A 26,975-nucleotide genomic window follows, 5' to 3' on the forward strand; every position below is an offset into this window, starting at 1 on the left:
CACACGCGTGAAAACAGCCCACAGAGCCATGGACGGTGGCAAAGGGGGGTGTCGATTCTGGATTCTGCACTGAGGGCATCTGCTTTTTTCCCATGTGGCAGTTGACTTTGGGAAAATCATTAACTGAAATACACAGTGTTCTCTCATCGTATTCTATCCTTTGTTATATCTAAAGCTTTTGAAAAATTTTTACTTTAAGATATCAAATAACTAATGAGCCTCATTGGGATACAAATAGAAACCAAGAACAGATTTTTTAAAGCAACACCTGTAATGTTATCACATGAACAGAGCTGAACTAAGAAAACGTGAACATTCTACAGGAACTGTATAAGAATAAATGCCAAAACTATAATGTAGTTGATACATTTTAGACACAAAGTATGTATCCCTTTCAAATTTTGACCTACTTCATCCTTCTCGGTGAAAATTGTTGTCTTGATTACCAACCACCTTCAATGAGTCTCACACATATATTCCTAAAGCCTGCACACACACTATTTATTTTGTCTATAGCTTGTGCCTCACCCTCTGCTCCTACTGTGGCCTATGGGATCCAGACTTGAATGAAGCAGTATTTGTTTGCTGACTTTGTCAGTTCTAGACAGGATGATACTCAAGTAAAAGACATCCAGGTTAGAAAGGAAGAGATAAAATTATATCTATTTTCCAATGACAGAGTCTTGTTTATAAACACTGAAGAACACCCTAAAAAGCTATTAGAAAAGAGTTCAACACAGTTGCAAGATCAAAGATCATTATACAAAAATCAATTTTATTACTATACACTCATGTATTAATTTTCCATTGCTGCTGCAACAAAACACTACACATTTTGTAACTTAGTACAGGATGATTGGCATCTAGCCCTGAAGGTCACACGCATGCCAGGGGCAGAGCCGCAGAGTCAGGAGCTCTGTGGGGAAATTCAGCTCCTCCTCTCTCACCTCTGAGGCTGCTATCTCCTGAGCCCCAGCACCTCCTCACATCAGGATGAACCCCGTCCATTGTCACAGACTTCTGCCCTCTGGGGGCCTGTAGAAAAATAAGAAGTGGTTGCTAATCACTATGGGATTTCTTCTCAGCACAAGGGAAGTGGGCCTAAATTGATTACAGTCACGACTACACAAGTCCTTGAATCCTCCAAAATCCACTGAGCAGTAGACTTACCATGGATAAGTAGAATGGTACTGGAATTATACCTCATGAAAGATGCGAAAACTACCAAAAAATAAGAAAATCCCCACTAATAATTTGTACAGATAAAGAATTATAAATAATTATCAATTTATATAACATTTTCACAAAATTAAAATTGGCATTATTTAAAAACTTTTACAGATACCTTAAGCACATAGTTAAAATAATAAAAATTATTATAAGAAGATAGGAAAACTAAATAATTGAGAAAAAATATCACAAGAAATGGCTATAGTTCAAAGTTTAGGCGTAAATGTTATTTCCTATTAGTTATGATAATTTGTAAAAAATGAAGCCAAGATGAAAAGAGCTTATGTAAATTATATGAAAATAATTTTTCAAAATGTAGTGTAAATCTGTTTATTTTTAGCATAATTTCACATCTAAATGAACAATTAGTTGAATCATCTCATGTATTAATGTGCTTAAACAAAATGTGTATAATATGTCAAAAAAAGACCCAGGATATTTCAAACACTTATAAAACATGTGTTGATGAAATATTTTTACTGTGGCTTTAAAATCTGGCATTTAAATCTGCTAAGGTCTAGGGCAGGATTCCAGCGGCTGGCAAGAGTATACATGCTGTTGGAAATGTGAAGTGAGTTAAGACCACTGAGTGATGGGAGGCCGTTCCAAATTCCTGTGTATAAAGTTCATCATGGAGACACTGAGGGGAATTAAGAGGGTGGCAAATTAGAGCATAGCAAGATAAATATTTCTTTGTGCATAGGTAGCCACCTTGGGAAATTCATAGCCACAGTAAGGTAGCTAAACAAATATCAAGGGTTGGTAATTTTATGAGGAATAATAAAGGATTATGTGAAGTAAGACATTGATAAAAGTTCTAGCAAACAAAATGTAAGAAGTGAGCTGTGTTAAAAATCTGAATAGAAGCCAAAATATTCACAAGAAGAGATTTGGCCCCAAAACGCCCCTTGGTGGGGAGCTGAGCCTGAACACAGGCACACTGACGGAGGGAGGCTCCTGTGAGAGTCCCGTCCTCCACACCCAGCCCAGAAGCAAGGCCTCCTGTGTTCCTGGTCACTGTGTCCACTTGTCTGGAAACAAAGGGACACCTCTGGGCGGAAGTGTGCACTTGCCTCTGCATTGCACTCCATGTGATTTCAATCTGTTTAACATCTCTCTTTCACTGGTGAGTGTTTGAGACACAGCACTGCACCGTCCTGAGGAGCCGGCAGACACCCCATTGCATCTTGGTCATGTTCACTCCCTGGCCCTCCATCCTCTTCCCTCCTCCGGAGAGTCCATCTCCTGTCTCCTATCACCCAGCTTTCACTTTGCTCTTTAGATCATTTATAGTTTGGGTTTCTCCAGTGAAAGTACAGATGAGAAGACCAAGATGAGGAGAAGGTTGTCTGAGCCTTCACGCTCTGAAGATCGGCCCCTTGTGTCCACCCTGGCCAGTGCTGGGGCAGCAGTGGGGCATGCAAACTGAGCCTATTAGTTATGCAAAAATAGTTTCACTCTTGGGTTTAATTTGCCCAGTGTTCCTCTCCTGTGAAGTGCTACTCTCCACAGGTTTCATATTTCAAAATTATCTCTACCATCTCTTTGTAGTTCATGATGATTACAAAGAAGAAAAGAAGAAGGAGGAGTAAAAATGAGGAGGGAAAGGAGAATACGAAGAAGGAGGAGGAGGCAGGAGAAGTCAAAAAGAAAAGGAAGAGAAAGAGGAAAAGGAGGAGGAGGAAGAGGAAGAAGGAGAGGAGAAGAAAAATAAAAAGAATGATGAAGGAAGAATGAGAAGAACAAAAAGAAAAAGAAGGAAGAGGAGGAGAAGAGGGACAATCTCAAGTAACATTTTTTGGTCCCAAGACTGATTAAGCCCTGAACAAGATCAACTACTTCCAATTTGGACTTCATTTTTGTTAATTCTGCTTTTAGTTTGCTGCTGTTTTTCCTTAACTTAGCTCCTGTCCTTGCTGTCTGTTGTGCGCCATGTGATGCCTGGCTTCTGGGTGCCACTCGCAGCCCTCGGCTGAAGCCTGGCACATCCCCTTGAGATGCGATCTCAGTCCTCGCACAAGACTTGGTTGCCATCTGTGGAATGTGGACTCGGGGCCCAGAGTGCAGACAGACCAGGAGAAATCCTGGTGGGCTCTTTGCTCCACAGATGTAGAAGAAAATCCTGCTTTCATGAGACATATCTGGTGAGCTGTCTCATTCTCTCTCTCACTCTAGGATCCAAGATCACTGTGTCAGTGGAGCAGGTTAAACGTCTCAAGGTCCTTTCTGGCTTCTCCAGCAGGAAGCAAGCCCTGACCAGAGCTCTGTTTCAGGCATCCCTGGGGACCACACCTGCGAACTCCCTGGGAGGGTGGCTGGCGTTGCCCACGCCATGGCCACGCGCGTGTCCTGTGCTCCTGCCAGTCCAAAACCATGAGTGCACGCTGTCACTCTCCCTGGAAAGGCCCAGGGATGAGGAAGTTAGTCCTCTGGGAAGATGGCACCCTCTACCAACGGGTAGTGGGAGGCGATGGAAACATTCTGCCTTCTGCTGCCTTGGGTGGGGATCTTAAGTGACGTCTGACACTGTCTGTCTTAATCACTTTCTCCTTGCAGGGACAAAACACTCAATGTCTGCAACTTACAGGAGGACAGGTTGATTTTGGCTCACAGTTTCAGTCTGGTCAGCTGCTCAAGGTATAACAGCATGGCAGAGGCACCTGGCGGAGCAACGACGCTCAACACAGGGCATCCAGGAAGCAGAGAGAGAAGGAGGAGCTGGGGACAGAGATCCCCTATCCAGAATCACAACCCCAGTGGTGACTCCCCTTTCCAGTCAGGCTGTACCCCAAGAAGTTCAGTTATAAACACATCAATGAATTAATTCACTGATGATTATGCTGCCTCCATGATCCAGTCACCTGTGTTTTTAGTTGATAAATTTTCATTTTTAAATTTTTATTGATATAATTTTAGATGTACACAGTTCTACATATAGAGTGTCAGGGTCCTTCTATCTACATTCATTGCTGATTAACATTTTGCCCCATGTGCTTTATCATTTGTTTTGTCTGGTTTTCATTCATTTATTTTTACATGTTTGCAGAATTAATGATTATGTTTCTTGTGGGGAGTTATTCCATGGACATAATACATCTTAATTCTTTGTTCATTCCCTTCTCCCCTCTCTAACTCATTTCCTACAGGATATACTGGAGTCGTTTGTAGGGAAGTGGGTGCACCTTGAGACCAAAATGCTAAGCCAAATAAGTCAAAACACAAGCTTAAAAATATCATGGTTTCTCTCACATGAGAATCTCAAAGTATAAACAGCAAAATGAAAGATAGATGATGGGACATAGGAAGACACACTTTCAACTTATGAGAGTTTGGGGCCATTTCGATCTGGCACATCACACCACCTGCCAGTCCGCAGCATGACCTCACTTCTCCTTCGTGTGGGGGGATGTGCACATCCACCTGCTCACCTCGGCCCATTTTCCCTTCTCCACTCACCACCTGTTCTTCCACACATTGCCTCCTGTATCAGTTAGCTCTTCTTATCTCACAAGTTCTGTCAATCACATCAAAAATTAATGGCTTCAACTGATCTCTTATATCTGAGTACTGGCTGGGCTCAGCAAGGCAGTATTTCTGAAGTCCAGAGTGGTGAGATTGACTCTGTGAATTGATCCTATAACTCCTTCTCTGTCTGAGGCCTCTACATTGCCACTTGTAGAAAGGTACGGAACATTCCAGTCTTGAGGACACCTCCCCAGTAGCTCTGGAGGACACCTGGGGTTTGGGGGACAGGGAGAGTGCATTAGCCCTCCGCAGGACATGTGCTCTGGTATCGAGGTTTGAGTTGTTCACTTATACCTCCTAGGACTGGGGTGTAGCTCAGCCATAGAGACTTGTCTTTCATGCATGAGGTCCCAGGTTCTACCCCCATACCCAAGTTTCTAGCAGGAAGCAGTGTGTTCAGTCAGCAGTGGGTGTGGCAGAGTTATACTTATTATAGGAAGAATAATTGGGACTGAGCATTATGACGGCCCAGATACGGTCACTCCAGTGACCTATGCTGCTCAGAGGGGCTCTGCAGGTGCTGCATGTGCATTTCTGGCATCTGGAGAAGGGGTATGGGCAACAAGAGGAGAAGGAAAAGGAAGGCAAAGGAGGGTCTGATCAGGTCCTGCGGTTGAGGAGTAAATACAGTTCCAGCCCTTGATGGAGGGTTGCTTGGGGAAGAATGGAATAAACACAGAAAGCACAAATGGGAAAGCAGGCCTGGTAGGGACTGGGGAGGTGGCCGTACTCTTGTCTGGTGGCCTAGAGCACGGCCAGCTTGCTCTGTTACAGACATGAATCACCGACCACACTCCCTGAGAGCTACATTTCTAGGAGGTGGATGAAACCAAGGACCAGGAGATATGTGAGAGAAGTCCACAGAGGTCATCCTGTATGAGGAGCCCACAGAGGGCTGAGCCAGCTCCAGCTTTCTTCTAGCAGGCAGCCTTGTATCTCCTGTGTGTTCCTGAGCTGCTGAGCAGGAAGGTCAGGCTGGTCACACATCTTGAGATCTTGTCCTCTTTCAGTTCCAGTTCTGGTGTCTCTGGCAGAACTCACAATCTCTGAGGAACCCGAGGGTGGAATGGGGGAGGGTGCCTGTGGCAGAGTCCCCCAGGCTCTGCTTCTCTCAGCAGTAGGTGGGTGCTGGGTCTTGGCTCTGGTGGGAAATCGTGATCCAATAGCAGGATAATCCTCCACCCGGACAGGGAAAGTAATGCTGCTCAGCCCTGTGCCTGATCCCAGCCTGCACCATCGCACCCTGTCAGCCACTGGCTGGGACTGTGGAGGACAGTGTGTCCTGGGGCTCAGGAACCTCGGTGTGGAGCACGGAGTCCTAAAGACAAGGGAGAGAAGTGACGCTGTGGCTTCCCGGATGTCATTTCACCCCTGGCCATCTCTGTCTCCAGGAGGTTCTTCCTACTGTGTGGAGCCTGCTCTTCACCCACTGTCCAGGCAGGGCTTGGCCTGGGCTGTGCCTGTTCAACAGTGGGAATATTGTGCTGCTTGAGCTGCTGGACACTCGCTGAGCCCACACATTTCATGGAGAAAGGGAGGTGGAGTGAGGTAAATGACTGTCTCATCTTACTTTACAAAGAGAAGTCGGTAAGGGTGTAGCTCTGAGAGAAAGGACGCACCTGATGATGGAGGGATGCATGCTCTGCGAGAAATGTGCTCGCCGAATTACCTGAAAAGACTCACTTGTGATTTTCTAGGAATGGGCCTGCTGAGACAGCCCTTCCTGAACTTCCCAGGGACCAGGAACAACCAGAAAGAAACAGCGCTGCACCAGAGCCCAGCATGCCATGTCCCTCTAAAAGTCACTGTCAGGCTTCCTCTTCCAGAAAGGAAGAAGGAGAGGCCAGAGGCCCCTCTGCTGGGCTGGAGGCCCACTGCGAGTCCTGGTGGGAGCGAGCAGCCTGTGTCTTCACAGAACATAAAGAGAACAGGGGTCTGCACCTGCAGATGGTGGGCCCTGTCCCTTTGTCTTGGTCTGCACCAAGGGGGTGACAGCGGTATGGGATACAGCTCTCCCCGCTTTGAGACGTGCTTGTGGGTGAGCGGAACTGTGTCACCCGATTGGCTTGGGGCCATCTCGGGGACTGCTGGGGGACGCTCTGGGTGGGCCTGTGGGTTGTGGAAGCAACCTGACCGGGGACTGAGTCTGGTTCCTGGCCCCTTCCTCACTGGCTCTGACTCCTGCTCTGCTTTTGGCCCCTGCAGGGTTTGTAGCCTCCCCCTGCCAAACCCCTCGCCATGCCATTCCTGCCTCAGAGTCAGCCAGGACCCGAGTCCCCTGAAACCTTTTCTCACAATGACCCCCTTCTTTAAGGTGTGCATGTCGGGTGTGTCACAGGGATGGCAAAGCTGACGAATGCAGACCTAATCTTTCCCCTTCACTGCCCAGTTCATTGATAAAAAATAAAACTGTTGCACAGAACATGAGGGATTCTCTAATTTGTATACAAAATCAGTGCTTGAAAATCTGTACACAGTATGCACACATTTCTCACAGTACTTGAGCCTCCAAGGGTGGAATAAATCACCGTTGGTCTCTCTCCAGTGCACTTCGACACTGTGGTAGGCATGTCGAAGGGGAACTGCTCCCTCACTGCTCCATGGCTGCCTGTTCTTCTGGTCGCTGGGAATTTAGACTTCTTTGGTATCATAAAACATGAGGTAACACTGTAGACTAATCTCTTCTCCATTGCTGTAAAACTCCCTGGGGCTCAGTACTTAATAAAGCAAAGAGGTTTACTGAGCTCAGAGTTGGAGGTTCCAGGACATGGCAGTGGCACTGACCTCTCTCTTGGAAGCATTTCAGGTGGAGGGTACCATGGCAGGAGAGAGAGCACCATGAGCCAGGAAGGGGCCAGGCCTCTCCCTCCACAATGACCCCCTGACTTCTGAGCAGGCTCCAGGGGACCACACTGATTTGTCCCGAGGGTGTGGGGCCAGTGGCCTAAGGCCTCCACTTGAAGCCGCATAACCTCTCCACACCAAGACCAAGCTCCGACACACCAGCACCTGGGGAGAGTCCACACCCAAGGCACAAGACAGCTGACGCCTCCATTTTCTGTCCTCATTCTCACAACGTTGCTGCTGCATTTCAGAGTGAGAGAAGCCCTGGCTACTGGTTACTATTAGTGGTTTTCAATTTCACTTTTATTTTGTCTGCATTGTAGTTAGAAAAAACCCAAAACTCCCCAACTCTAGAAGTTCCGGCTTCTTGTGCTCATTTTTCTTGGCAGTGTTGGTGGTATGGCACTCCTTGCTGAGTAGGGCATCTAGCCCTTCCACTTGGTCTCCACTGACCTTGAGGCTGAAGGCCTGGGGATGAGGGAGGCACGGGGGCTCCTTTCAAAAAGCTCAAGCCCCCTAATCACCCCTTTTGCTCTTCACTTGGTAAATGAAGTTACTAACTGAAAGTGAAAGTGTAACCTTCTCTGCAATCAGGTTGTGAACCAACCTGAGTTCTATGAATTCTGTTCATGGCCCTCAGGTTCAAGAGTCAGGTCGCACTGCACGGAGGGCACTGGGGAGTCTGGCGTTGGATCAGGGAGACTGGCCTACATGGCCAAAGCCTTGCACATCCTGCAGGGAAACAGGCTGGGACAGGCTGAGCTTCCAGTGCTTTCTCCAGCGCTTCTCCTAGGAGTGTGAGGGAGCAGCAGACCTTTGGCAGCTTACCCTGGGGTCCCCAAGGAGAGCATATTTCGGCACGACTGCTACTTTAGGGTACAAATGACGACCTGTTTGCCCTCGCTGCTCTGCTCTTCACCTGATCTCTCCTCCCCTCCTCCCTCTCAGTCCCCTGCAGCCCAGGTTTGATTCCTGGTTTCCTCCCGGGGTTGAGCATGTGAATGTCAAGTCCTTGCCCCCTCTCCTTGTTCTTCCAGGAGTTTCCTCACCTCAGTTCACCTGCTTCTTCTCTCTGTTTCCTCTGCAGCACTCTTGTCTTACCCTGTGCTTTCTTTATTTTTAATGTTTCCTCAGGGAACATTGCAAAGGTTTCTTTCTTTATATGAACATAAATACCAGGGACTTTTATCATTATACTGTAGGAACAGTGTTGCCTATTGATTAGTATATCATTTCTCTTCCCTCTTGGGTAAACCTGGGCTAAAATCACGGAAAGAAATTTGCTTGCCTGAATGTAACATGGATAACAAGTAAAAAATGATGTGCAGAATTCCAAGGTTTTGGGAAAAGGTCCCAATATACATGGATATTATTTGGTCAGTTCAGAAATAAAATTAAAGTGCTACTAAAAGGATAGATGTCAAAGTTCAATTGCAATCCTATGTAACATGGCTGCTATCTTCAGCGAATTTGGTTCAGTGCTGATCCCTTTCATGAAAGTAACATGACATTTTGCATCATGAAGAGGCATTGCCTTATTTTTAAAATGCATACTGACATCACAATTTTATTAAAATATAAGCACAGGTGTTGAAAATTTATGATGTTAGCCACAATTACAATGATCATTTAAAAGTTTCATAGCTTTGCTGATATCATCAGCTTTCTAGCACAAAGTGTTGAATGTGATTGTTGATTAAGAATCAGCATAACCTTGTCATATTGACTAAATGCTAACCAGAAGCCAGCTACTGAGTGGCACAAACTCTCAAATGAGCAAATTCTGCCAAATTATTATGTTCTTAAATCCAGTTTTCTTTTATCTATAAATTTCATAAATTCAAATTAACATTCTCCTATCTAATGGGTACAAAGAAGAATATGTAAAAAACAGATTGTTGAAGTATAATGGATTTTTACTCTTTAGATAAGCACTTACTGAAATAATTTGGACTAAAATATAATAGCTATTGATAGTAAAATATTAATCATTCCATCTTACATGTCATATTACTAAGTTATTTGCCAAATGGGTTATTTTACTTGGACTCATCTTTGATTAAAAAAAAGTAATGGGAAAAATACAACCGCATCTATTTCTAGAAAATTATTTTCAAATTACCCTTGATTCTGTGACATCCTCTTTTGGACAGGTAGAGTAGACATGTTTTCCACAACTCTTTCCTTCTGAAGGTGCAAACTATCCATGAAAGCCATGAATGATGCTAAAACAAACCTAGGAAGAGTTGCAAAGCTTGGCTGGCTAGGTATTTCGGGACCTAGGGGACAACACAGAAGTGAGTCCCCTGGATTCTCTTCTTGTCTCTCTTACATGGACAAGCTGATGCCAGAATAGGCAAAAAGTCACCCTAACCAAAGCCTGATGTTTTAGGCAAACCACAAGGAATAGGGTAGCTCAGCAAGACATAAAACTTTTAGACAGAACCAGTTCCACTCCAGCCAAGCAGCCCTGAAAACATGGCAGCCTCATTTGCACAGGTCCCCAAAAGCTTAACGAGGATGAAAGTCTCTGCTCATAAGGCTGGCACTGTGCTGCCCCTCCAGTCCTTCTGGTGGCTCCAGAGGAAGCCTAGTGAAGGGCCAAGAGTGAAGCTCTCCCAGGACAGAAGGCAGGAATAAAAAGTCTACACGTCGAACAGGGAAAAACGAAAGGGTCCCACCTGGCCTGGCCGATGCCATGATTGTGGGTGCCTTTGCAGCCCTAGCAGCAGCTCTACACAAGGACTCCCAGAGCAACTGAGTTCAGCAAGGTCACAGGACACAAAGTAAAGGGATTCTGCAGTTGCCTGATAATATGTGAATCCTGAAATTAAAACCACAAGACCACTGGAAATGGTGGAAAACATGAAATAGGTGCAAATATAGCAAAACTTAAACAGGGATTGTATGCTAAAAAATGACAAAATACTAGGGAATGATAGCCAAGATTTAAAGAAATGGGGACTCTTCCATGGTTAGATATGGGAAGCCCTTCCATGATAATGATGCCTTTTTAAGATAGATTTAATACAATTCCTGTGCAAAAATCAGTGACATTTTTTGAAAATAAAGACAGATTGTTATAAAATTTATAGGAAAAGCCAAAGGAACTAACTGCAATAGCTGAAAATTTTGACAAAGAAATTAGAATAGCTAAAGTAATTTTGAGAAAAAATGAGTTAAGTGTGAAAATCAGCCTCCTTGCTGTGAAGGCTGCGGGTGGTGGCAGGGGAGAAACAGACACGGGAACAGGCAAGGACCCGGCGACAGTGCCCCTTAGTCACTGCCGTGTGCGGCCAGGCCTCCAAATAGGAAGTGAAACTTGGGAGCAAAGGCAGCTGTAGAATTGGACACCCAAAGGCCAAAAGAAAAGTAGTTTGACCTATATCCCATATGAAGCCATACAAAAATTAATATTTTAAAAACTATGTACCAAAGTAACTAAATTAAAGCAGGTCACGGACCTAAGTATAAAATGTAAAACCAAAAAGTCATTAGCGGAAAAGGTAAAAGTCCAAGGAGATTCCGATACTTGGCAAAGAATTCGTGAAAATGAAATTGATAAAATTGATTCCAACAAAATGAAAACTTATTTTCTGTGCCAAATACCATGTTTAGAGAATTTTTAAAAAGCTGTAGACTGGAAATAAATATTTGCAAACCATATATCTAGTAAAAGTCATATCTTAAAAATCCTCTACCCTCAACAATAATGAAACAATGAATTGAAAAACGGGCAGAGTTCAGGGCTGGCCGCTTCATGATGAGGCGCCCACTGCAGGGCTCTTGCGTGAGGGTCAGGTGTCCTCCGCCATGGGGAAATACCAGTCAGGACCATGACAGGACACACGTCAGCTCCTCTCGGCTGTGAACACGGAACTACTGACCAGGACCAGTGTAGGGGAGGTACACGAAAGGTACTTACTCACCAGCTGCTGTCCGGAGCCGCGAGGCTGCTGCCACTCCGGAACCGACCTTGGCCATTTCTAGAAAACTAAAACGCAAGCCCCATGATTCCACAGTTCCCACAGGAACTAGCACACTCGCGCCTTTAGTGGCTTTACCATGGAGTAAAGCCTGGGAAGAAGCCAGATGTCTTTCAAAGCCAGCCACGCTGAGTCCACACCACCGAATAATACCAGCAGGGAAGAGGGGCTATTCACGGAGGGGCCGAAGTTTGTCTATGTGGCATGCTTTTATTCTATTCAACGCCCCCCCGCCCCCCGCCATCAGTAAGATCAACAATGAAAACGAGGAAAGGGAATTAGAAGGAGGAAGGAAAAGGGATTAAGAAAAAAAAAAAAAAAGCCCAGTTGCATTGTGCACATGAACGTACTCCCCGAGATGTCTGTAAACTGCATGTACTGCAAGCACATACTGATGAAAACAGAAGGAGCTATTAACACACACAGCAACCCGGACGCCCTCTGGGGGACTGTGCCGCGTGAACACAGCCGGTCCAAGAAGGTTGTGTTCCCCTCAGACAATGTTCCTAATGCGGCATGATTAGGCGGGGACAGCAGCTCTGGCTGCAGAAGCGGAGGAGGGTGTGAGCCTAGCTGTGGAGGGCGGGGGGCCTGCGTGGTGGTGGTGGCAGAAGCAGACCGAGCTCGCCCTCCTCCGTGCCCGGGCTGCTGCGGTGCTGCCCTTGGGCAAGATGCTGCTGTCCGAGTGGAGCCGGGCCAAGGCTGCGTGATCTCTCCACATCCTCTCCAGCATCTGCATGAGAATCTATAATTATCTCAAAACAAAAAGCTTAATTAAAAAATTCTCCCTATCCAATACATATGTGCACAAGCCCAGCTTCCTTCCTATGTTTGAACCGAACACCATCTGGCCAGTCATGGAATGCAGAAGTGCACAGGAGGACCCAGCGGGCTTGTCTTAAACCAGCATTCAAAATTGTGTAAAAATATAAAGCAGAGCACTGTTCTGATCGGATGTATACTTTCAGTTTTGAACTGAAATATGCATTTTATGCTTATTTTCTTTGAGCTATGCATTTTATGTTAACATACAATGACCTTATTATTGTAAACTTTCAATAAATTATAAATAAGTATTTTGAAAATATTTTTATTTCTAATAGAACGAATAATAATAAATAAAATCTAAGGGGTTAAAAGAATCCAAAAAAGTACAAACTTTGAGAACTGCCAAATCAGACTTTGGTTAATGGTCACTATGCATGTTCAACTGCAATTCCTTTCAGATATAAAATACATCGAGTTTCTTAAAATGTACAATGTGATAAAATGATCAAAGATTTAAGCATGGAAGCATCACTTAAACACAGTTACCTAAATATTTCTAAACAGAAATCATAATGAGCCTTTTTTGAAGAGATCTCGTTAAATTTTGTTTCCTTTTCTGATTAACGATTGCAGATTCTGTAAGCACTGATTTAATTCATAGAAGCTTTTAATAGTGGAGAGCACTCAATAGCAAGAGACTGCTCCAGAGGCCATGGAGAAATTGATGTTACTCAGGCACAGATCTCTGATGAGGCCTTGAATACTGAAATTTTATTTATTTATTATGCAAGAAAGTGTCATTTTATCCTCAACCCAACTGGCAGGAAGATTGGAATTGTTCCACCCCTGGGCACCCATTTTTCTCCCTGTGCATTCTTCTGAGTATTAAAACTCTCATCTACAGTTTTCGTATTCACATCATTTCCTCTTATCACAGATGAATGAATTGCAGGAAGCATAGGAAGTTTGGTGTTAGCACACTGTAGCCCCTGTGTAAACCAAATTCTTGCTCTGGTCCCAAGTTGCCACAGAGAGAAATCCAGATCCCAACTGAAGCTGTTGCCACCGGTGGTACTCCTGGGGCAAGGGCTTTCCTTCTGCAGCCCGTCCTGGGTGTGTCTCTGTGACACCCAGATTGGCTCTCCGTCCTCCCCACACCCTCCAGGGCCAAGGTGCTCATTGCCTCAGTGACCGGAGCTGCTCCCCAGAGCCAGCCCAGTGCCAGGTGGGTAAATGTGGCCCCGCTCCTGAATCAGGACCTCGGGGAAGGGTAATGCCCCAGACCCCTGTGAGCTCAGCCTTCCCGGGAGCAAGTCTTCCCACACTGGGTTTCAGGCCCAGCCCATCCCAGGTCGGCCTCCCGAGAGGCCCGACCTCAAGGACCTGGGTGACCTCAGATGACCCACAGCTTGTTGGCATGGCAACAGTGTATCCACCATGGACAATAGACTCTTGTGATCTACAGCACAGTGTTTGAGACTCTCCAGCGCAGAGATCTGTCAAATGCTCCCTCAGGACCAAAGGCAACAGCATCAGTGCTCAGACAGCACAGCCTCCTGGTGCTGGTCCCCATGACTGACCCCCCGGAACTGCAAGGAACACCACACCGGCCACATCAAAGCTGCTGGCCAACGGGAGCCGACTGCTGCGCTTCCAAGGCGCCAGCATGCCCGGGGTTACTGCAGAGAAGGAAAACACAGGGACTGTTCCATCCGGAGAGACTGGATGGGGTCAAACAGTCAGATCTTCACTGGGCTTTGGCCTTTTTTTCTATTTACCACTGCTTTTAAATGTAAATTTTGCTTTATTATTGATCTGGAATATTTATCTCTGATTATTTGTAATTTTTGCCCTTTATAATAGTGTTTCCATTACATAATCATTGTACTTCCAGTAGCATGCTTGACTCAATTCTCACCTTATTTAATCATAACATCTTCCATTCCATAGCTCTATTCTCATGGTCACTCTACCTTTTGGTGTTGTCACTTTTCAAACTTATTTTTCAGGAAGTTTCACTGTGGCCTTTTTTCTCCTCTTCAGGGCTATTCTTTTGGCTATTGTGTCCTGAGTTTATATCTTGAATTTCTGATGCCATTTTTCCTCAAATAGTATTCATCTGATTATACAATTTTAAGGCCACAACAATTCCCAAATCTCTGTATTTGGATTTTAGTGTGATGTCTTATATGTTTAGCCTGTTGATTTTAACTTCATTCTTTCATTCAATGGGTGGATATTTGTAGTATTCAGGAAGCACTATTACAGCTTGTACAGTGGAGCTTGCAGAGGGTGGCAAACAGCCGGCCCTGAGTGTTCTGATTAAGCTGAAGGTGGCTTTCACCCTTGCAGTTCCACTAAGTTGTGTGTTGGTGTCAGTTTGCTTAACATCGGCTGTTCATCTCTTTCTGTCTGCAAATGTATAGATTCCTTTTCACTTAAAAACTTTCAGCAATCATGATTATTTCCTTCCTTTTATGTGATATTCATATTGTATGCAGAATAGAATTTCTTGACTGCTAACTATTCTCATTAATGTATTACTCTTTTTTACTTGAAAACTTTAACTTTTGCAGTTTTCCCCGGATTCAGTCCTTAGAGTCCAGCCTGATGCCCATCAGCCCTACACAGTTTTATGTTTAGCTATTGTGTAATTTTCTTCTTCTTGGATTCTTTCCCTTTTTTTGGCTAGAGTCAATTGTTCTCCATTATGGCAAATTTTAAAAAATTCTCATGTTGTGCAAAAAAATTGTTACAACAGAAGTATTGTCTGACTTCTAAAGTGGTGCAGTCCTCTAAAGCTATGATCTTTTCCCTTGGATATGATTTTTTTCTTTCTGTCTCATCTTTTCTCAGCATCATTTGTCCTCATTCCACATTGGAAGTTCAGAGAGTATGAGACAGAGGACTGTGATGGCAAGATATGAGGAATATTTTTCTTTACACTTGGTCCTTTCTTTCTCACAGATCCAGTGGTATAGACACTTGGCAGACAGAGTTCCAGCCACAACCGAGGGTCCATGGCAAGACTCTGTGACAGCTGGTATTCCTGTAAGTCGATGTGTGCTCAGAATTAGCCTGAGAGTGCTAGTTCCTGTGTAAGGCATTATCATAGCACCTGCTCATCACCAGATATAATTTCAGGCTAATGTTTACTTTAAAGCCTTTGAGACATTATAATCAATCCAGTATTCCAGTCCCTCTGCAGTGATAATATAATAACAAGCCATAATTCAATAGTAAAATAAGTAGACTATTGAAAAGACAGCCCAAATTTGGAGAAAGCCAAGAAAATTTTCATTACAGTTATAGGTGAAATTATAAACAAATCTTAAATTCAAAATATGAATATGTCACTTATCCAATATGACCCAACTTTACCCCTGTCTGAGGATGTTCTGTTTAAATATCAGGTAATACCTACCACCTTCTTCTCTTATGATAGTAGTTTATTCATATAGAATTACAATGAGTTCCATGCAGTCAAGACAGTCTTAGAAAAGTTAAACTTAAAGGACTCACATTTTTCTGATTTTAAATTTTAAAATAAAAAGCCACAGTAATGAGAACCAAAGTATAGACCAATGACAAAGACCTGAGAGTTCAAAAACAACCCAAAAACCCTATGGCCAATTCAAGAAACCAAGACTACACAATGGGATTTAAATATGAAAGAACTAAGTTCCAAATATAACTAGTTTCACTCTTTATGCAAATATTAACTCAAAGTAGATCAACAATCTAAAAATAAAACTAATAAAATTATAAAACCTTTAGAAGAAAACAGCATTAAATATTTTATGGACTCAGATTTATCAACTGATTCTACAATTTACTCCAAAATTTTGGGCAATGTCAACACTGACACCACCAAGAACAAGGGTTTGGGAATACAGCTCAGAGGAAGAGTGAGTGTTCAGCACATGTGGGGCCCTGGGTTCAATTCCCAGGACTGAAAGAAGAAAGATAATGAGACTTCACAAAAATTAAAAGCTGTCAGGTAGCAAATGGCATTACCGAGAAAGTGAAAATTCAATATAAAGAACAGAAGAAAAGATTTGTAAATCATATACTTAATACTGGTGTAGTATACAGGATATATGAAGAACTTTTAAGTTCTACAACAAAACAATGAGCCATCCAATTTTCAAAAATGGATTTGAATAGATATTTCTTTAAAGCTATCTGGTATGGCTGTGTTTGGATATCCCCCAAAAGCCTCACATGGTCATAGGTGGGTGGCTGGATCTAGAGTGTGTGATGCTGGGGTTGATTCATGGTGCAATGCTAGGCTCAAGGCCACTGGGATTAAGTGTACCTACCCTAAGTCGCCTGGATAAGATATAAGGGTTAGAAAGAGCTGTGGTCTTCCCTCGCTTGCTTTGCTCCCTTCTGCCCACCATGAACTGTTTTTCCTCTGCGATGCCCCCCTGCCATACCACCCTGCCTTGGAGCCAGCTGATTATGGGCTGAAACTTCTACAAACTGTGAGCTAAATGAAAATTTCCCCTTTAACTTTGGGTGCTAGATATTTTATTTTTGCAATGAGAAAGGTAACTAAGACAGTATCCAACAGCTAAAAGACACAAGGAAAGATACCCAATATCCTTGATGATTAAGGAAGCACAAATCAGAACTATAATAAGATACCACTTCTTGCCCAATAGGATGACTATTAGTAAAATAATATAAAATAACAAGTGTCAGGGAAATGGGATATCTTATACATTGCTTTTGATGATGCAAACTGGTACAACCATTATGGATGGAAGACTCTTGGGGAGTTCCTCAGGTTAAACATAGAATTGCCATTTGACTCAGCAATTCTCTCCTAGCTTTATACTAAAGAGAGATGAAGACTTAGGTTTATGCAGAAGTTATATGCAAATGTTTATAGCAACATTAGTAACAGCCAAAAGATGGATATCCCAGATGCCCGATGGATGATTGGATAAACACACCATGTAACGAAGGAGTATTAGTGAGCCACAGAAACAAAGGAAGTATTGACACATGCTACAATTTGGGTAAACCTCTAAACACTATGCAAAACAAAGGAATCAGGTACAAAAGGTCACACATGTTGTAGAATTCCTTTTATATGAAATTTCCAAGATTACTAAATCTTTAGAGATGGATGGCATATTAGAAATTTCCTGTGATGGAGGGAAGAATGGTTATGGAGAAGTTCTCTGAATTGATAAAGGGTGTTTCAGTATGAGGGAGAGATTGATACCAGAGAGATATGGTGAGTGTACATTTTGAATACAGTAATGTTGCTAAATTGCAGACTTTAAAATGATTAAGTCTATGTTATGGAAATGCCATCTTAAAAAAGTGCTAAGTGATCTTGCAAAAATGTACTTGAAAGAAAATGCTGTGTCTTTGCTGTTCTTTAATACCTATATCCATTGACATACAGAATAGCTTTTATTTTCAAAGAGAAACTTTTTCAACATAATAACCATCATTACAAAAAATAAATTTAGTTTTGAACATAGAAATATTTTCAATCACTTTTTCTGATGCAATAAATACATTTTAATATAATTTCTCTCTTAGGTAAGTTTTTACTTCAGAAATACTTATAGGTGCTATGATCTATGAACTTTTATAAATAATTTAACATGTGATATGTTATAATAATGAAAAAATGTCAGTAAAATTTCCTCCTAAATCTTTTTTTCCTCCTACATCTGTACAATGTAGGATAACACTGGAGAAAATTTATTTTAAATTTATTTTATGTTAAAGTTATTTCAAAAAGGAAACCTGGAATGCAAGAGGCATTCATTAATTCCAAAGATATTTTTGATCCCTAATTACTACAACCAGTATATGAAATACTGTGAGATCGTTCAGTTTCATTATTCTTGTGAATCCTTATCCCATGTGAGAAGTTGTGCAAGACATGGAGAAGTGGAAAACAAAGGAAAAAATTATGTTGCTGTATTTGAGAATATAAGAAAATCGAACCCTCTCAGCTCTGACTAGTTACTTCAAATATACACTGCCAAACAGAATATTCCTTTTGATAGAGCTCTACTTACCAAGTCATTTGTAGTCCAGGGATTCTCCAGGTATTTGATCAAAGAGAAAGAACATAATGTAGCAACTGCAGATGCCCGAGTCACGGTAACACCAAGGCCTGCAGAAGCCCCAGGAGGAGAGCTATAGTGCCCGAGTGCCTTGGTGAACTCAGCCCAAAAGCCGACTGCTGGTAGCACTGAATGTGCATGTTGCATTTCACACGCAAAGAAAACACAGGTATTCAGCTAGTATAGAGGTAGAGTTGCAGATGAACATTATTTGATGTCTTTATTTCTTGAAATTACGATCATCAAAGAGATGGTTTGTTTTTTCATGGTATTCTTAGACATGTGTTTCTAAGTACTCATGATTGCTAAACAACAGATAGAGGAGGTATTTGGTTTGGACTGAGCTCTCACCCAAGGTCCAAACAGGCCACACCAAGAGGGAGTCACTCATGATGGGGTGCCATGTCATCACACCAAACCTGAGTTGTTTGGCTTTCTAAGAAACACAATCACAAAATCCCCCCACAGGTCTGTTAGGGAAGCGCCCTACTGTAGTACTTACAAGACTAGAAACTTGACCCAACCTGATACGGATTAGCCGAACTGCTTTATGTTTTATGTTGTTTCTTTGTTGCTTCTCAAGCCACTTTGTAAAAACCAGCTGCCCTCATACCCAGCACAGCACCTATTTTTAGATGAGACACTACCTGATTCATGAATTACAAAGAAAAGTGAATTATATTATTGAACTAAATGTAATGTGATTGTGACTTTTGATGAGATCATGCTGTGAAAAAGAAGTATAGTCCCAGATGATCTACAGATTTTAGTAATAAATGTGTGTATTTAATAGTTATTATTTGAGGACAGGCCCTGTATTTACTCTGCTCTAAGTCCTTTGACCTTGAAAATAAAATCATCCTATTGAAAATAATTTAATCAACACATAAGCAGAAGAACTTGGAAATAAATTTCTTCCTACAATTCATGAAACATTTCTCTTTGCTATTAAGCTTATGAAATTTGCATAAAAATCAATTGTGGCATCTGGGAGGTGACTTTGAATATGTTTTCACTAAATAATTCTAAATGAGCACCTCTGCATAATTCACAGATATTATCCTCATCACAATGTATATGTCACTTTTAAAAATAACATTGCTCTCAATTCTGCAAACAAAATTATTTTATTTTTTTAGGTAAGGATAACATCTTCAAATTTTAATGAACTTTTCCATACAAATATTGTAGGATGATGACATTTGGTGCAAGAATTGTTCCATTATCAGCCCCAAGATAGGATAAACTAGTCATCTGTAACCACCATATGTGTGCTTACAACAAGCACACTTTGGACCACTGCTTCTCCACTGGATGCACGTGGATTAAATGCCTGTAGACACGTGGCTTGAATGTGTAATGGCACTCTGAATGACGGTCACATCAGACAGAGTGTTTTTAAAGAACTTAATCTTTGTTAAATGTCAAGCTGCCTTCTCATATGTTTAGCAGGTGTGTTCCTGCTCTGTACAATATTGAAGTGGTTAAAATAAAAGGAGCAAGAGTAGGATTGCCACCTCAAAGAGCCTGTCAGGGTCGCCGTTGCTTGCAGGAAGTATTATCAGTATGTGTTCAGTTATCAACTTTGACCTTAATCTAACAGCAGTGGCAAAGCTGACAGATATCCGAAACAAGCAATCACTTGACATATTGGAAGCATTTTGATTTGACAGACAGGAACAAAAAAACATTTTCTTTAATAATGTGAGCTGTCAGCACACACAGACCTGCACTGACGCCTGGGGATTCATCCTCCATTCTGGACGGTGTAGGGCAGACTGGCTGAGATCTGGAGGAAGCTCTATTTTCTAAGCCAGCTCCTCAGATTTAAATAATAAAACTGGTCTATTTGCAAAGAAGAAATAAAAACTGCTGTTATAAAATGCTAAGCCAGATGTTGACTAGCGGGTTCCTGATATCGCACACATGCTGAGTGAGTCAGGGTAAAGCCGCCAGGGAGCTGGGCGTGTCCAGGGAAAGAGGGGATGGTCGACCCTAATTGAAGGGGTTAGTCTTCCCACCCTTCCTGGTCTCATGGGATTGCCGACCCCACAGAGAAAATGCAGTTGCCGAGGGAGACAGCCCGGCCCTGTGTCAAAGACAGTGGCCATAAAGGAGCAGTGTGTAATCGCCTAAACATTCCCTTGGTGGTGAAGAAAGTGCAGAATTGTCTAACATTGACAGTGGATGTCTTGAAAGCAGGAAATGATATCTGAGTTTCACTGTGAGGAACTAGAAAAGAAAATTTCTGACTGAGCAAGATTTTCCATTGTGAAGAAATATCATCAGCTACTTAATGAGAAGGAACAGAAGACACATATTTCAGTAGACCTTAAATCTTTTACAGTTCATTGTCTGAGCCTTTATAACCAATTGTCTGAGTTTTCATTACAGAATGAATGTTCAGTTGCTGCCCGATTGCACAAGATCATGATTTAAAGGGCCCTCCTCATATCCATACACACAGCTAAATACTGGATAAAATGCACCCCCTTTGATAAGCAGAAACGATCTGCTCCCCACTGTGCAGAAAAGAGCCTTTCCTCTATTAACTGACCGCAGTGATCATGGAGCCCATCTCACAGTGTACGGGCAGGTGCCTGGTCTGCTTATTTGTCCACGTTTTTATCTTAATCATGCATTAGTGAGTCACACGGTGAGTACGCTCATGTACCTGAAAGTACCCTGGATATATCTGAAAGTGATTAAGGTATATCTTATTGCTTATTAATCATAAAAAATACAGCTTTGCGCAGACAGAAGCTCAAAGAGTAGACTCAAAATCCAAAGATAGCCCTGTTCAGAACCAGAGAAGCAAAACTGCTTAAGTCACTCCAGGTATCAAAATATAGAAAAGCGACCAAACATATATAATAGGAAGCTCTAAAGTAAATACTCTCATATCCTTCAGGCAAAAAAGGTTCCTTAAGAATATAAAAACTGACAGTATATGTATCATACATAAAATATCACCATTAGTCTGAAATCATGTGACAACTTGGGGAAGTGGGAGGGAGCCTGGGGCGCAGACAGCAAGGAAGCACAAAGCCAGTGTCTGGAGAATGAGCAACACCCCAGTGAGAGCACAGAACCCCATGAGCAGTCCCGCTAAGCACATTGCCTGGTGCAACTCTGCAGAAGAAGCATTCAGGGGCCGGGATGTAGCTTAGTGGTGCTGCTGCCTGTCTCACAACTGCAAGGTCCTGAGTTTGATCCCCTAGTACCAAAAAAAAAAAAAAAAAGTATTCAGGTTCCCTTATGGCTAAAAGAAGGCAACTAAAAATAACAATAAACTACAAAACTAGCAATTACTCATGAGAAGGACTTGGCCAGCACTGAGAGAACCAGTAGAATCTCCTACACTGCTAGTGGCTTTCAGTGTTTGTCAGTTTTCCACAGGTTATGTGGCAATATGTAAAACAGTAAAATTTATGAGGCTTTGAAGAAATTCACCTCCTGAAGTAGTTTACTAAATCTTGGCATGTCCAGACTGTTCAGTAATTGGAATTATGGGAAATATGAGTAACATCATAATAGTTTTACTATAATAATAGTTGTTTAGCTCTGGAAATGATTTTTATTTTATATTTTCTTTCTCCTACTATAAATTTAATTTAAGAAAACAATCTGGATTCTGAACAAAGACCTACCTATGAAAATATTTATTTCTACATTTTTCTGATCTGTAACAATCTCACAGCTCTCATCTTCATGACTGGGTGATGTTGTATGATGCACTGACATCATGTAGCACAGGAGAAAGATGTAGTCGCTTTCTTACAGCACATCACCAGTGTAAAGCCCACTCACATATTTGTGCACACAGAGTCACATTCAAATATGCATCAGAAGGACAAAGACGTTGGGGAAACAGCACAATTTCAGGTGGGGTACTTGTGAGCAGCATGACTTGGTCTTAGTTTTTAAACATTTTCTCTCTACTTTTAAGTATTTTCTACCATTTATAAATAAAGCTGTTACCCTCCCAAATGTGTCCGGGAAGTTGTTTTTAATAGTACTTGATATATCTTGCATCTCTTTGTCCCCCAAGTCTCATATAGAGACTTAAGTGGAGTTTTCAGCGGTGGCTGGATCCAGATTGTGTGATACTGAGATTAAGGGTGCCTGATAGCTGCTGGTTGAGCAATTGTGTCAATTGAGAAGTTTGGCTAAGAGAAGCTCAGCAAAATGGGCTCAGAAATGCCCCACCCTGGGCTCCTCTCCTGGATGTTATAACGGGGAAATAAGAAAGGACACAACTGCTTCTTCTCCTTTGGAGGAGCTCTCCCATCTTTGCCTTGGACTTCATCTCCTGCCTGCCAGCATAGACTCTTCAGCTTTCAGCACAGACCCATCAGCCTCCTGATATGGACTCACATGGGAAACTGCAATGAGCTCCAGACCTTTGACTGAACCCTTAGGTCTCCAGTGGGCAGAAGGACCCTCTGTAGTTCTCCTCATTTGACTCTGTAGGCTGTCATTGTAAGCCAATCTTGTAAATTCTCATATATATTAAGTATCTTGTGTTATATCTGTTTCTCTAGTAAATACTGGCTGATACAATAACTAAATTGTTTTAGCATTGTTCTGGTTGTGGGTAATAGGAGGCCCCACCCTGGGTGTGGGTGGCACCAATCAATAGGCTTGTACCCTGGATGGACTGTAAAGGGACAGAAAGAAGGCTGCTGCTTCTGCTGCTTTGCTGCCTCCTGCCTGCTCTGCCATGGACTGTTTTTCCTATGTGATGTCCCTCTGCCAAGCCACCCTGGCTCGAAGCCAGCCAACTACAGATGAAAGCTCTACAAAGTGCAAGCTACAGTAAAACTTTCCTCCTTTAACTGGTATTTTGTCTCAATGATGAGAAAAGAAATTAAGACAATATTTTGTTATTACATGTATTACAAGGTTAATTTTTAAAAAGCTGTATTTTTTGGTATAATATGATTAGGTTTTATGCAAACAGGTTAATTTCTTATTAATATTTAATTTTCACATATTCTTAATCTATCATGAGGAAGACATGATATTAAACTCATGATTTTCTAAATTACTTCAGCACAATAAAAATTCAACACAAATAGCCCTTTTATTATCTGAAATCCATATAGTATTTCACTATAACATTTATTTCAAAGTAGAAATGCAAGAAATTTTGTGATGTTATGTAAACATTGCCAGATACTGGTTTCTAGAGTCACAAGATGAGAAATCTTTCTGCATGATGTCTAATTATTTATTCATTATTACAGGAAGATCATCACTTGGTTCCTTGACACTTGGAATTATCGATTGTATTGGACTGTCCACTGTGTATTCACAACCTTTCAGAGATACACTGAAAATGTAAAGCAGTAAAAACCAAACAAGATATGATTTCCAACAGTGCTGTCTGATCATTTAAATAGAAAAAGAGGCAATAAATTTAAAACAAAATGAAGTCTCATTAGTCATAACAACACATGGTAACTGGCCTGCTTGAGTTCATTGTGGCTCTGCAAGGGAAATTGTTATGGAGGAAGATATAATCTTAACATAACCACGAGAGATTGAGGGGAAAACAGCATTCTTGTGTCACTGGACAGACTAGGTTGCCATGTTGGAAACTCTTGTAATACTCATTAGATAGCCCAGGAGTATTCAATCTATTTGACTTAGGACAGTAATTGCATATAACTTCATTTGTGATAGCAAAAATAAACTCTTTTTTTGATATATTGGAATAAGAAATCAATAATAGTCAACTAAATACACTGCTACCTCATATTTAATTTGTTCCACAATTTTGGGGAAGATGGCCATGGTTGTGTTCATCACCCAGTGTGGAGTTCATAAGTGGAAGCACAATTTTGCTGAATGCTTCTGCTTACGAACTGAATTGCTAGTGAACAGAAGCTTTAGTGAACTGAGGATTGCATTACATAGGTCACTTTTTCTTTGTCATTATTTCTTGAGCAATGGTGATCTTTTTTTCTGCATCATCTTCTTTTCTAAATAAATACATGCCAATTAGAATATATATTTGTATAAAACAAGTAATAACATACAAATATGAGGTCCTTTCTAATACTTGAATTTTGAAAAAGAAATAATTTTACATGCAATGCATTTAGGCTTTTAATACTTATGTGCATATCTTAGTTACTTTTCTCATTGCTGAGAGAAAATACCTGGCAACCAAAGTTAAACAGGAAAGGTTTATTTAGCTCACAGTGTGTAGAGGTTTCAGTTCAGAGTTGGCTGGCTCCAAGGCAGAGTGGCAGAGCAGAGGGCATCAAAGAGGAGAAACAGCTTATGGTAGGCAGGAGGCAGCAAAAGCAGAAGGCAGCAAGTGAACAATAGCAGTCCTCCTTCTGTCCCTTCTATAGGACCCAGGCAACACGCCCTTGGGACGGGAAGCACTTACACCCAGGGTGGGCCTTCTGTGAACTGTGGGGAGCTCATCAGTGGACTAATTCAGTAATCATACACCCCTGATCCAGCACCACACACTCTAGATTCAGCCCCCTCTGAATAGTCCCATTGGCCCACCTATGACTGCACGAGGCTTGGGGGGACATCTAGACACAAGCCATAACAGTATATTTTAGTTAAAATAAGCAGTTAATAAATCCTGAAGGCTTCTCTTAAAAAATGTTATCAAAGTTGGCAAATATCATTCTTCCTCTCTTTCCTTTAGTGTATATATGAAAAATGCATTGGTTCAGTAGAGGAGAACTACCTAAAACACTGACATGGAAAGTGTGATTTCACGTGGGTTTCCTTGGACCCTGACCTGGGCATTAATGAAGGAGAGGTCCAAGCACACAGGGCACACGCACATGCAAGGGTGGGACAGACCTGGGAGGGGCACAGATCACAGTCAGCTCACGGTGTGACAGTGCCTACACCCTGGCCCAGCTCTCTGAGAGTCAGCTGAGACCTCTTCATGTTCGGGAGCTGGACACTGGTTGGTGGAAATGCTGCCGGACAGGTGGTCCATATCTCCTGATAGCCACGGTCTTGGGGTCCAGAACAGTAGCTGAGCAGGACACAGAGCTGGAGAGAAAGGCGGAGATCTATGAAAGGGGAAGTTGGCTGCACAGAGCAGGGGTGAGCACAGGAGAACTCGGAGTGGGTTTGTCTCTGGGAGGCCTTGTCCCTTTCAGGGTGGATGCGCAGTGCCGCTGAGAGTCCCGCTGCTCAGGCTAGCGTCCTCAGGACTGCAGGTCAGGTACACAGAGTCGGAGGCGGAAATGCTGTGAGACCCAGGCGTGCCTCTCTTCTGCATGCCTCACATTTGCATTTGCGGGTGGTCAGCCTGGTGGCTCACTGGGATCCCTCCAGTTAATGGGGTCACTGCCCTCAGCTGGGAGGGGGAGTTTCTCTCCCAGGGCCCAAAATACACTGTGCAGCCCACCAGGCAGGGTGAAGAGCTTGGGCTGCTGAGGCTGGGGTCCAGGGCTCCTGCAGGCCGCTTTGGCTGCCCCGTGAAGGGAGTGTGACAGCAGGACGCCTGCTGGTGTGAGCCTGGGCCTCAGCCTGTGACAACGCCCTGCACCGGGAAGAGGCAGATTTCACAATGGTTTTACTGAGGTCACTGGGTAATCTACAGGGGACATATTCTAGTTCAGTGCCTGATAGACTCCAGGTGGGCTTTATTAACTTTAGAAAGTACTGCTGGTGTAAAGGAAAAGAGTCCATGCTTGCATATTTATTCCATGATGAATCACCTGGATATATTTTCAAGTTCTATTATTTTCATTTTTTTGATATTTGGTTATGCAATTGTACCACACACAAATAGTAACAGATCTGTTCACCTTTATTCAGTAAATGTACCTCTCACTTTTTGTTGTTGTATTGCTTTGCTAAAACAGCTAGAAAATCTCTTCAAAGGTCAGTGATGTTTTTTCCTTTCCTTTGGGTGAACTTGTTGGGAGCTCCCGAGGCTAAGCGTGAAGAGAACTGTGATTCAGAGGGAGTGTGATACAGCTAAAGGAGACCCACTTTCAATTACGGGAGAGAGGTGTACTTTGGTCAGAAATTGATTCGGGGTCTTATTTATATATCAAATTTAAGTATGCCTTATTCTACTCTACATAATGCTTTTATTTTTATTTCTAATTTCCAAATAATAATTGGAAAAGAACTCAGGCCTTGCTAGATGTAACAGGAGAAAGTGATGTCACTTACAAAGCCACTACAAACAAATGAAACAATACTGTGCAGACTTCAATTATGCTGTAAGAGCTGTCCATAAACACGACTCCCTAAGTATGGGCTTTGATACTCACGAAGCCTCATCCACTGCTACTTAACCATTTACTGTGGACATATCATCTCACAAATAAACTGGAGACATTCTCCGTCATTGAGAATATTGGGTAGTTTTGAACCCCGCAATTTAGAAGTTCACTTTTCAAATGGTTGGCTGGGTTTCTGTCTGAGTCCGTATTTCTCCCCTACACACACGCACACACACATGCACGCACACACAAAGTCCTTCAGGGTCTGGGAGAGCTCACAAGGGTGCACAACTGCTGAG

At 42.5% G+C, this 26,975-nt stretch overlaps 1 long non-coding RNA gene across 1 annotated transcript; it reads right to left on the reverse strand.

The window, feature by feature from the left end:
• Positions 1 to 209: 209 nt before the first annotated feature.
• LOC147822599 (uncharacterized) lies at positions 210 to 12,667 on the reverse strand. The gene is made up of 3 exons (XR_015445408.1): positions 11,936 to 12,667; positions 11,529 to 11,593; positions 210 to 1,035 (listed from the first exon to the last, which is right to left on the reverse strand). It is a non-coding gene; the product is annotated as an uncharacterized LOC147822599 (long non-coding RNA).
• Positions 12,668 to 26,975: the final 14,308 nt, after the last annotated feature.

This window comes from Heterocephalus glaber, unplaced genomic scaffold, assembly GCF_053883595.1.
Source record: "Heterocephalus glaber isolate CG9 unplaced genomic scaffold, H.glaber_assembly_v1.0 deba00001610, whole genome shotgun sequence".
NCBI lineage: Eukaryota > Metazoa > Chordata > Mammalia > Rodentia > Bathyergidae > Heterocephalus > Heterocephalus glaber.